We start from the raw sequence: 12,134 nt of genomic DNA on the forward strand, positions 1-12,134 counted from the left end.
GCTCCTAGGAAAGAATTAGAGACAGGCAGCATTCACAACATGAGTTTTGTTGGTATCCTTGAGACAGAAATTTCAGGTGCTTGACATAACCAGTGCCATCTTAGTGGCTCATGTTTGCTTTTACAGATTCATAAGGACAAAAGAAAAGCCCTGCTGGATCAGACCAAGGCCCATCAAGTCTAGCACCCTGTTCACACAGTGGCCAACCAGGTGCCCCGAGGAAGCCCACAAACAAGACGACTGCAGCAGCACCATCCTGCCTGTGTTCCACAGCACCCAATATATCAGGCATGCTCCTCTGATCCTGGGGAGAATAGGTGTGCATCATGACTAGTATCCATTTTTACTAGTATCCATTAATACCCCTCTCTTCAATGAACATGTCCACTCCCCTCTTCAAGCCTTCCAAGTTGGCAGCCATCAACACATCCTGGGGCAGGGAGTTCCACAGTTTAACTATGGGTTGTGTGACGAAGTATTTCCTTTTATCAGTTTTGAAACTGTCACCCTCCAGCTTCAGCAGGTGACCCCACATTCTAGTATTATGAGGGAGAAAAGCTCCTCCCTGTCCACCCTCTCCATATTATGCATAATTTTATATACCTCTATCATGTCTCCCCTTAACCGCCTTTTTCCCAAGCTTGTACAAGTGAAACAAAGGGGCCTTTGAAACTTTGTGAGTTTATCATGAAGGAGGGTACGGGGTGCGCTACACTTGAGTAGGCAGCTCAAGAAGCAAAGCTCCTTATCTCATGGTTCTCAAGACAGCCTGTATGTGGCCTTGCAGCTGTAACTGGAAGGGAGGGCCAGAGCAAATGTATGCTTGTCTTAAGTTGTGAACAAAGGTCATTTATGCATGGGAGTTTTACCTGAGGTTTGTTGCTCGCTGAACCCATGTGGTCTCTCCCGCTGGACAGTAAACTAATGTGGGCAGGGAAAGCTCTACCCTCGGTCAGGTATGTCCCCAGATGCCGCACTTTTTAGCCCCCGCCCCCAGCACTGATGACAGCTATGCTTTCATAAGGGAAAAAAAGAAGAAAGCGGTAACCTTGGAGGCTATGGTGGAGTAGGGGCTATTGTCCCAAGTGATCTCAATTTCTTTGAGGGGAGGGGGGTAGAGATGGAAAGGCCTGGAAAAAATCCGGAAAAATTGGGGAAAAAACAGTTCCCCCCACCATTTTTTTCCAAAGCCGTTTTTTGGGGGGGAAACGGCTTTGAAAACAAAAACAGGAAAAAACCTGTTTCCCTCCCTCAGTGTTTTCGTTTTTCCCCCAGGCCTTCCCATCTCTAAGGGGGGGGGGGGGAAAGAAGTGAGAAGTTTTCCTATCTCCAACCTGTTTCCTTTGTCTCAATAAAATAGAAGCCCAAGTATGAAGCCTCTTACTGTACCTGCACAGTCTTGCCTAGAGAGCCAGCATGGTGTAGTGGTTGAGAGCAGTGGTTTGGAGGGGTGGACTCTGATCTGGAGAACCGGGTTCGATTCCCCACTCCTCCACATGAGCGGCGGAGGCTAATCTGGTGAACTGGATTTGTTTCCCCACTCCTACACTCAAAGCCAGCTGGGTGACCTTGGGCTAGTCACACTCTCCCAGCCCCCCCATCTCACAAGGTATCTGTTGTGGGGAGGGGAAGGGAAGGGGATCGTAAGCCAGTTTGAGTCTCCCTTAAGTGGTAGAGAAAGTTGGCATATAAAAACCAACTCTTCTTCTTTTGGAGGGTTTTTTTGGGGAGGGGTTATGCTAGAGTCAGAAGCAGAGCCCAGGGAAACAGCTTCTGTATCACCTTCCACAATGTCTTTGGTCTCTCCATACAAATTTCGGATCAAGGAAAGAAGAAAGCCGCCATTTCCCAGAGACATTCTCCATTCAGTAGTGCCACTTGGCAATTTAGCTGCACTTCCACGTTTTATTAGTCACTATTAATTTCATCTTTATAGGACCTGAATCCAACCAAAGAGCGGCTGTGCGAGATCATGAAAAAAATCTGGCTGCGAACAAGATGTACTGACTTGCATTAGTCATATTCCAGATCGGCACATAAAAGAAATTATAAAACGAGGGCCTATGGACAAGAGCATCTCCACTCAGTTTGACTCAGCGGCAAGATAACCATGCAGGAGAGCCGCTGCCAGCCCGCAGCCCCTGGAACCCCGCAACGCAAAGGGTCAGCCGAACTAACGCCTGCCCAATCTTTTGACAGGTCAGAATCTGTATTGGCAAGGGGAACTTTAAAGGGATGCCGAGGACTGTTCCGTATTCAAAAGACTGCCAAGCTTTCTCATGTCTGTGTGTGTGTGTTTTTTTTAAAATCTGAATACAGGATGACGTTTTACACTGTTGTACAAAAGAAGCAAATGTTTCCCTGCTGTCTTTTCTCCCAGCAGGAGTCTGGGCACCAGTGAGTCATACACGTTAAGAGACTACAAGGACATAATGAAACGCTCTGATTGAGGCTCACAATATGTACAAGTCTGACTTCTTATCCCTTACCGCTTCTAGTCCCCTTTGTCACTCAGCTGAGGGCTATGTAAACACCTTGGAGAAAGGCTGAAAACCTAGAAAAAGAACAAGAGTCGGTTTTTATATGCCGACTTTCTCTATCACTTAAGGAAGAATCAAACCGGCTTACAATCACCTTTCCCTCCCCCTCCCCACAACAGACACCCTGTGAGGTAGGTGGGACTGAGAGAACATTGACTAGCCCAAGGCCACCCAGCTGGCTTCATGTGGAGGAGTGGGGGGGGGGGGGAAATCCAGTTCACCAGATTAGCCTCTGCTGCTCATGTGGAGGAGTGGGGAATCAAACCCGGTTCTCCAGATCAGACTCCACTGCTCCAAACCACTGCTCCTAACCACTACACAATGCTGGCTCTCCTTGTCTGCAACAAGCAAACTAACAACGGCAGGCATTCAGTCCCCATCTATGATGCAGTGTACACTGTATTTTATTTTTTTTAGGTGAGAGGAAACATTGAAAGCAGGCAGCGCGGATCTGCCTGCATGCCGGCTCGAAGGGTCTGGTTTTTGGATCTGTCCGGATATGGGATGTCTGGATAAGGGATACTCTACCTGTACTATAATTATGATGCTAGCTGAAACTCAGGAAAAGAACTCCAGGGGAAAAAAAACAACCTCTGACCTTGTTTATTTATTTATTTTTTGCATCTAGGGAAAAATGAAAATATACCAGCACTGATATGGTTTATGTACAGGACATGCAAGTGAGTGGAACACAGAACGTACAGCAGCGTCCACTGATCATCTTGTGAATGATATGAATGATACAACATTTAAAACAACAGACTCCAGCTAAGACACATGGTAAAGCTTTGCCTGCACAGACAAGCTGATTTAGGGTAAGAAATCGGAATCAACAACCTTAGGGTAGTAGAATCATAACCTAGAGCATCCCTGACAAGTGCTTGTCCAGCCTCTGCTTAAAGACTGCCAGTTAGGGGGAGCTCACCACCTCCCTAGGGAGCTGATTCCACTGTTGAACAACTCTTACTGTAAATTTTCCCTCTAATATCCAGTGAGTACCTTTCCACCCGTAATTTAACCTCGTTATTACGAGTCCTATTCTCTGCTGCCAACAGGAACAGCTCCCTGCCCTCCTTTAAGTGACAGCGTAAACAATTTAAAATTTTTGTCGAAGGCTTAAATTTAATTTAAAAATTATTATCTCTTTGTAGAAGCTGAAACCCTTCACAGCACAAGAACAAGTCTTTAGAACATCTGCCTTAGTTATTCAAGCATAAGTGTACATGTACAGACAGCTGGATAAAAAGGAGACAGTGAAAAAATACAGCTTTCCACATTTCATTTTACGTCAAACTCAATTTTCATTGATTAAGATCAAACTATTGGATTACTAATGGCTATAGTTACAAATTACTTCCCCAGTGTTCTGAATCAAGTCAAAAACCAACATTGCAACCAGCCATACCTCTATTAAAGTTTTAGAAAAATAACAATTCCCAATTTCACAACATGGCAAACTTTGACAAGAGACTAAATTGCAACATACACACCCCTTTTACACTGCCCTGAAAGCTGCCTTGTGTCTGGCCCATGTGAACTAGAATTGCAGCCCATTCTTGGGGGGGAGGGCGATAGACAGGCGGCGGCCCAGAGTGGTGCAGCTGTGGTGCCTCCGCAGAGGGAAGCCCCCCCCCCGATGCTGGCATGGGTACCCGCTTCCAGGTTTTTGCTGCCCGCGCGGCAGTGCTGGAGGCCAAGGCCCGCGCTGCTGCACTGCTTCGCAACTAGTATAAGTGCCCCTTCATCACACCGGTGCTACTTTATCATGGTGCAAAGTGGCATGGATGCCAGTGTGGCGTTACACCCGCTCCTATGGCGTTTCAGGATTGCATGGTTAATCTCCATGAACCCCCACTGCAGAGATATACTAGACACAAGGCTGTTAAAGTATTCACCTCAAAATGTCAGTCTGGAAATAAGAGCCTATGAAAATACTACTATAAATGTTTATTAATTCCAATTCATCCATGGATAGTGCTATTGTGGCTAATCCAGTTACTGGGATATGAATGATGACCAACAACATAATTCCCCACCCCAAATTTTGTGAATGGAAACAAAACCTATTTAACATCAGTATGGATATCAGTATGTGCCTTGGTAACTCTAGGTAAGGATTGTCAAACATAGGGCCAGGGGGCCGGCCCCTTGAGAGCTCTTATCCAGCCAGCCAGCCTCCACCCCACTCTCAATCTGGATTGGCAATTTATGGAGTGACATTTATGTCATATCTGGCCCTCATAACAATTGAGTTCGACACCCCTGCTCTAGGGAACAACAGTATGCACACACCAGCGTGGTGTAGTGGTTAAGAGCAGTGGACTCTAATCTTGAGAACTGAGTTCGATTCCCCACTCTTCCACATGAACCCTGCTGGGTGACCTTGGGCTAGTTATAGTTCTCTTAGAACTCTCTCAGCCCCACCTACCTCACAAGGTGCCTGTTGTGGGGAGAGGAAGGGAAGGCGATTGTAGGCAGCTTTCAGACTCCTTAAGATAGAGGGAAGTGGGGTATAAAAACCAACTCTTCTTCTTCTTAGTCAACTGCAGGATTCTTCCCCTTAAATGCTTCCAGAAGTGAAGCAATTCCTTATTCTAGGTTGATACTTGCACACACATTCTGAATGGAAGCCCAGTACAGCCCAGGGTAGAACAAATTGCAGGCACTCCAACTAGAGGGTTTTATAATTTGAAATTTAGGATACACCCAGTATCCTACCAGTAGGATACACCCATTCATACATACTAGGATCCTAGAGATGGTTTTGTGTATGTGTGATACAACTGTATGAATGGTTCTTTTTGTGTATTTATGAAGTGCGTATTATATTAGACACGGTAGCATATAAATAGTTTTTTGCACTTATAAGTATTCTTCGCTCCTGTACTGAGTATCTAGAGGTTGGCAACCCTATCAGAGCAGGAAACGAGCATTCATTCTTCACGTGTGAAAACCGGCACTTAACACCCCAGAAACCACGGAGAGAAAAAGAAGAGTTGTTTTTTATAACTGATTCAGTATAAGGCAGTATAAGTTGTTTTTTATAACTGATTCAGTATAAGGCAGTATAAGTTTTTTTTTACAACTGATTCAGTATAAGGCAGTATAAGTTTTTTTTATAACTGATTCAGTATAAGGCAGTAAAAGTTTTTTATAACTGATTCAGTATAAGGCAGTATAAGTTTTTGTAATAACTGATTCAGTATAAGGCAGTATAAGTTTTTGTAATAACTGATTCAGTATAAGGCAGTATAAGTTTTTTTATAACCGATTCAGTATAAGGCAGTATAGGTTTTTTATAACTGATTCAGTATAAGGCAGCTTCATGTGTTCATGTGACTTCCAACCCCAGAAAGGAATTTTCCAACCTCTGCCCTCCTGAGGTACCATGAAATGACCCCTAAAATCCTATTATTGGGGGGGGGGGCATGAAGAAGAAGAAGAGTTGGTTTTTATATGCCGACTTTCTCTACCACTTAAGGGAGATTCAAACCGGCTTACAATCACCTTCCCTTCCCCTCCCCACAACTGACACCCTGTGAGGTAGGCGAGGCCGAGAGAGCTCTAAGAGAGCTGTGACTAGCCCAAGGTCACCCAGCTGGCTTAATGTGTCAGAGTGGGGAAACAAATCCAGGTCACCAGATTAGCCTCCGCCGCTCATGTGGAGGAGTGGGGGGGATCGAACCCGGTTCTCCAGATCAGACTCCGCCGCTCTTAACCACTACACCACGCAATTCCCCCACGCACGTGTAAACACAAACACCGATTCCCATCCCCGCATACCTGACAGACCAACGACCCTCCACCAACCACTTACACGACCGGAAACCGGAAGCCGGTCCGTCCCCGCACCTCCCCGACGCGGAACCCGAACCCGACCCGAACAGTCCGAAGGTCAGCCGAGCGTCCCTCTCCGATCTCAAAAGCCCCGCCCCCTTTGCCTTTCAGCCCCGCCCCCTTCCTCTGTCAAGCACCCCCCGCCCGTCAGCTTCGAGCACGCGCGCTAGGAGGGCAGGCGGCGGAGCCAATGAGCGCGGCGCTTCTTGGGGGCGGGCCGAGAGCCAATGGGCGGGCTCCTTGTTGCGTCGGGGCTGCTGACAGGGGGCCGGAGGCGGCAGTCGGAAGAGGCTGAGGGAGGCGCCGGCGGTAGTGACAGCTGCGGCCGCGATGGTGGCGGGGGCTCCGGCGGGGGGAGGCCTCTGAGGTGAGCGCTCGGAGGAAGCCGGCGGGGCTGCGCGGGGTTTGTTTTTGAAGGGGGGGGGTCGCCGCCGCAGCTTCTGAAGTGCGCCTTCCCCCTTTCCTTGGCTCCATGAGGGGGGGCCCCCCCGCAGAGGTAGCCCCCCCCAATTCCGGATTCCCTTTTGCTTTCCTCTCCCTCCTCTTTTGGCGACCCCCCCCCCACCTCCCGGTTGAAAAACAAGACAGGAAAATCTGTGGGGTAACCTTCTGTCGGACCCAGCCCCAGTTACCCACGCGAGCTTCGTGCAAGCTTTCGAGCTCGCCAGAGCTCCTCGGCAGGCTGGAGGCTAGGAGTTTAAAGGGTGGGGGGCGGGGAGAAGGGTGGCGGGGAAACCCCCCCCCCCCAGGCCCTGTTCTTAATGCCTAGGTTATTGCGCGTCCCGTTTGGTCGATTGCCCTGACTCACTGGGTGCAATCCGCCTCGAGCCCCTGTGAGAAAGGCAGGTTATGGATAACGTGAGTAAATAATATCCTGGCATCCTGGGGTGAGATGGGGCTCCTTCTCTCGCCCTCCCTTTGCACACCCATTTTCTCACCCTTCCCGGATCCTGAACACGTGAAGCTGCCTTGTACTGAATCAGACCCTCGGTCCATCAGAGTCAGTATTGTCTACTCAGACTGGCAGCGGCTCTCAGGTAAGGGTCTTTCACATCACCTACCTGCCTGGTCCCTTTAACTGGAGATGCCAGAGATTGAACCTGGGACCTTCTGCATGTCGAGCAGATGCTCTACCACTGAGCCACGGCCCCTTCCCCTCTTTCCCCCTTGCCTTCGTTCTCCAGGGCACTGGACAAGCTGCCCTCCAGCGCCTTTTTGGCGATAGGGTTGCCAACCTCCAGGTGGGGTCTTTTAGAATAACAGCTGATCTCCAGATGACAGGTTCCCCTGGAGAAAATGGCTGCTTTGGAGGGTGGACTCTGTGGCATTATACCTTCTTGAGCTATTTTCCCACCCCAAACCCTATTCCCCCAGGCGCTGCCCCCAAATCTCCAGGAATTTCTTAACCTGGGGCTGGCAACCCTGTTGGCAGCAGAGAATAGGACTTGCAATGATGGGTTTAAATTGAGGGCGGAAAGGTACCAGCTGGATATTAGGGAAAAAACTTTTTTGTTCGACAGTGGTATCAGCTCCCTAGGGAGGTGGTGAGCTCCCCCTCACTGGCAGTCTTTAAGCAGAGGCTGGACAAGCACTTGTCAGGGATGCTCTAGGCTGATCCTGCATTAAGCAGGGAGTTGGACTAGATGGCCTGTATGGCCCCTTCCAACTCTATGATTCTGTGTTTGGCTAATACCTCCCTCAGTACAGGATAGAAAGGCAGCAGCCTTTCTTATCCTGGCCCTCACAAACTTGGGGGCGGGGAGCTGGAGATGGCTTGTTTTGTTCCAGTCAATTTGATCCTGAGAGTGGCTACTTTTTAAAGCTCCTGTACGTACTTGGTTCTTTTGCTAGTCCCTGAACCTGCTTGCTGTTTGAGGTGCTACTAGCTCCCACCCACAAAAAAATCCCTAGCTGCTGTGGTCGGGGTTTTTAGACTTGGTTTCAAGATGAAATAAATCCACACCTTTGGGCTGAAAAGCCCCCCCCCCCGGAAAAAAAACACCCTCTTATTTTTTCCTAAGAGGCATGAGCCATCTGGCTGCATCCTTATGGTTGCAGCAATAGTAGCACACACTCTCTCCCAACCCTCCCTAAAATTCCTTCTTTCTGTTGGTGCTTTGGGCTTATCTTTGCTGATCTGATCCTCCATTCAATGAGATGCTCTTTCTGAACTGAAGTAAATTCTTCTGACTGACTTTGCTTTCTGAGTTTGGCTCTTGGCACCCATTTCATCATTTATTAGCTCGTAAGAGCAAAGAGCACCCCTATATCTACAAATGTCATGCTTTTGTTCTGAGCGCTGACATTTGCCCTCAGAGGCAGGGTGTGTGCATGTGCCAAACATAGAGGGGGAGGAATGTTGTAACTAACTGACACAGATGGCATGCACATAAATCTGTGGCTGCTCCAGAAGTTAGAGGCTGCCATAATTAAATCTGCGTACACAGCTTAGAAAACAGTTTCCTCAGTATAAGATCAGACTTTCAATGTGTATCTGTATTGGGAGATAAATGAAAGTTCACCTTTTTCCCCCCAGTGTGTTTGCACATGCAGTAATTACATTGTAGTCTTATTCCCTCAAGTAATTGCTTCTCGAGAGTGTCAGTATTCAAAGTGATGAGTAAGAGCTATGTTAAGGTGTCCCCTGAAGATTTTTATTAACTTGCAAGTCATATGGCATTATGCACCTGGGCTATATAGTTTGTTCCATCTGTACTGAAGGGGTTGAGTATGCAGTTGTTGCCTCCTGGTTCAGAATAATATTCGAAATATCATTTTGCTGAGCGTTAGACATTAGTGTGATACTCTGTTTCTTTTTTGTTTTCTCCATGCAGATTAGGATTACCTATTACTTTTTACCTAGGAGTAAAACCTGAGTAATTTTGGGATACTTGCATCAGATTTTCAACATTTTTCCTCTTGTTTGTGGCTTCCTAAAGGCACCTGGTTGGCCACTGTGTGAACAGACTGCTGGACTTGATGGGCCTTGGTCTGATCCAGCAGGGCCTTTCTTATGTTCTTAACATTCAGAGGGATCTTTTCTGTAATCAGTTGTTTTCAGATGGTGCATTTTTATTGTATCAAGGTTTTAGTCAATGTTTTTTTTTGGGGAGGGGATAAAGTTATCAGTTCAGTGTTTTCTGTCTCTGCTTGGTTTCAGATGTCATCTTTAAGATTTGCTAGATGTATAGTGTCTCCAGTTCTGTGTGCAGTGACAAGCTATTTGGGAATAAACCTATTTTCACAGGGTTTTACATAAGAGCTAAAACTGATTAATATTGTATTCCTGGATGAAATGGTAGTTTCAGCTGGCTGTCTTCAAAACTTTTTTGTGGACTAGCTGTTAATTCACTCACATTCATTTGCATTCCATATAGCAGTCCTTGTATATTAAAAATAGCTGTATCTTTTAAATGTATGTACTTTAGAATTATTGATTATGATTTTAAAGAACAAATGAGTCACTATTTTTAATTCATAGGACTTTACAGTGGGGCATGAGCTTCTTACTGTGGTTGCATAAAATGCTTCTCTTGAAGTAGTGAAAGACCAGATATTTATGATGGTTTTAACTGGAATTGATGATACTGTCTTGATGATATTATATTGCATCTGCATCCTGTTAGGGCTGAGCAGAGCTGTATTATTATAAGTGATGGAGGTTATCGAGAACAAAGGCATTTCTTCCCTTTACCCTAGCAGATTAAGTGTTTGAATCAATTGACTTGTGGTCAGGGACTGCACGGAAATACAGGTCACTATTTTTTTTTAACCTTCAACCCATTTATGTCCTCTGAAGTGGATATGTTTGCGTAAGGTTGATGTGCTTTTGAAAAGCTTTCTGAAGAATCAAAGGGATTGTTCAGGCAATATCAATTGATGGGAAAAACCCGCCACTTGGTATTAAAAACCTTATGTGGATTGTTAAATGCTGTTTCCTTTTGGGCAAGAAATATAAGGCTACACATGCTTTTGCATGTGCCTCTCTCTTTTTTTCTGTCACGATGTGCTCTGAATTATTTCCCCCTGTTCCAGCATTGGCAAAATATGAAGAGATTATGTGCTGTGGACCTTCTTTCAGACCTCCTGGTCTTTTGTGAAAGTCATTGTGGTTAAGCGTGCTGCAGCAGCTAGCCACAGTGGAACTGCTGGACAAATAATACGGTCCCATCAAATTTTGGCCGGGCTAAGTAATGGTTGCTGCTAAGCCGCTGCTTGCACCTCTCCAAGTAAGTTGGTGTCCTGTTTTCCTGCTTTTAAAAATATTTCATCCTATCCTCTGTTCTGTATTTTGTCCCCGAAAGTGAAACTGCTCCCTGTGTGTAAATGCCATGCTCGGTGTGTCTGTTAGCTGTAGCCTTCCTGTAGTTGTACAACCATGTCTCTGAATGTGAGAACTTGGAGGGTGTGTGTCTGTTTGGGAAGGATAAGGGAGGCTGGCTCATTCTGGGGGTTAAGTGGTGGTGAGAGAGTCTCCATTAGGATATCATGGGTGCCTCAGGTGGATATGGGGGGTATTCCATTGGAAGCTTGGGACATCAGAGCTGCCTGTAGCGAGAGGCCCTTGAAATATTTGAGGTCAGTAGTGTCTGTCCTGTGGAGTTGTGCACTGTGTTAATATCATTAAAGTGTCCTATATTCTATATGCACCCTTGCATGGATGCAGGCTAGGGTTCCAGTCCTGGCTTTCTACGTAGGAAGCTGACTGAGCTTTACTGTTACGGGGAGGGGCTGTGGCTCAGTGGTAGAGCATCTGTTTCGCATGCAGAAGGTCCAAGGTTCAATCCCCGACATCACGAGTTAAAGAGACTAGGCAAGTAGGTGATGTGAAAGACCTCTGCCTGAGACCCTGGAGAGATGCTGCCGGTCTGAGTAGACAATACTGACTTTGATGGACCAAGGGTATGATTCAGTATAAGGCAGCTTCATGTGTTCATGTGTACTGTTACCATCTTGTACCGTGTCCTGTTGTTGCTGTCTTATCAATCCATCTAAGGAGTCTTCTTCGTGGTTTCTTTGCTGCTGCATGCCAAGATAGTTTGTAGGAAAGGCAATACTGGGATGGGGAGAAAGCGCGGTGTGTCTGTATGTTCTCTCACTTGCCCTGGAGCTTCCCAAGGTACCTATGTGGTAAAGAGAAGGGGCTGAACTATAGTGCCATCCAGTGTAATGTGGGCAGGGTCCTGTTGTTTTTTTCTGAGGTAGAGGGCCAGGCTCTTGTTTCCGTCAGCACACTGCACTGAGATTTGGATGTACATGGATTGCTTTGGGGGCGGTTGCGGCTGCGTGGGTGAGCCAGTCCGATGGGGCTCATTCCTGCTGAAAGTAGCTTTGCAAATGCACCGAATATGACAAAACGTTTTATTGTTTTTGGAGCTCCTCTGAGGCCCAGAGTGGCATTGAGGTGACCCCTTTCCTCCTGTGAACTCTGGGGAAGGGATAAAAGATACACTTCATTTTCCCATGGTACCATGCTCATGGTGCATAAGAAAAGCCATGCTGGATCAAACCAAGGCCCATCAAGTCCAGCAGTCTGTTCACACAGTGGCCAACAACAGGCCTCTAGGAAGCCCACAAACAAGACAACTTCAGCAGCACCATCCTGCCTGTGTTCCACAGCACCTAATATATTCGGCATTCTCCTTTGATCCTGGAGAGAATAGGTGTGCATCATGACTAGTATCCATTTTAGCTAGTTGCCGTGAATACTCCTCTCCTCCATGAACATGTCCACTCCCCTCTTCAAGCCTTCCAAGT

The 12,134-nt window shown here is 46.8% G+C and overlaps 1 protein-coding gene across 1 annotated transcript in view; it reads left to right on the forward strand.

The window, feature by feature from the left end:
- Window positions 1-6,701: 6,701 nt before the first annotated feature.
- HYCC2 (hyccin PI4KA lipid kinase complex subunit 2) overlaps window positions 6,702-12,134 on the forward strand; it is a 62,598-nt gene continuing 57,165 nt past the window's right edge. The window contains exon 1 of the mRNA XM_056861369.1: window positions 6,702-6,744. The gene's annotated coding sequence lies outside the window, so the exon portion shown is untranslated. The remainder of the gene's footprint in view (window positions 6,745-12,134) is intronic.

Source organism: Euleptes europaea, chromosome 15, assembly GCF_029931775.1.
Source record: "Euleptes europaea isolate rEulEur1 chromosome 15, rEulEur1.hap1, whole genome shotgun sequence".
NCBI classification, from domain to species: Eukaryota; Metazoa; Chordata; class Lepidosauria; order Squamata; family Sphaerodactylidae; genus Euleptes; species Euleptes europaea.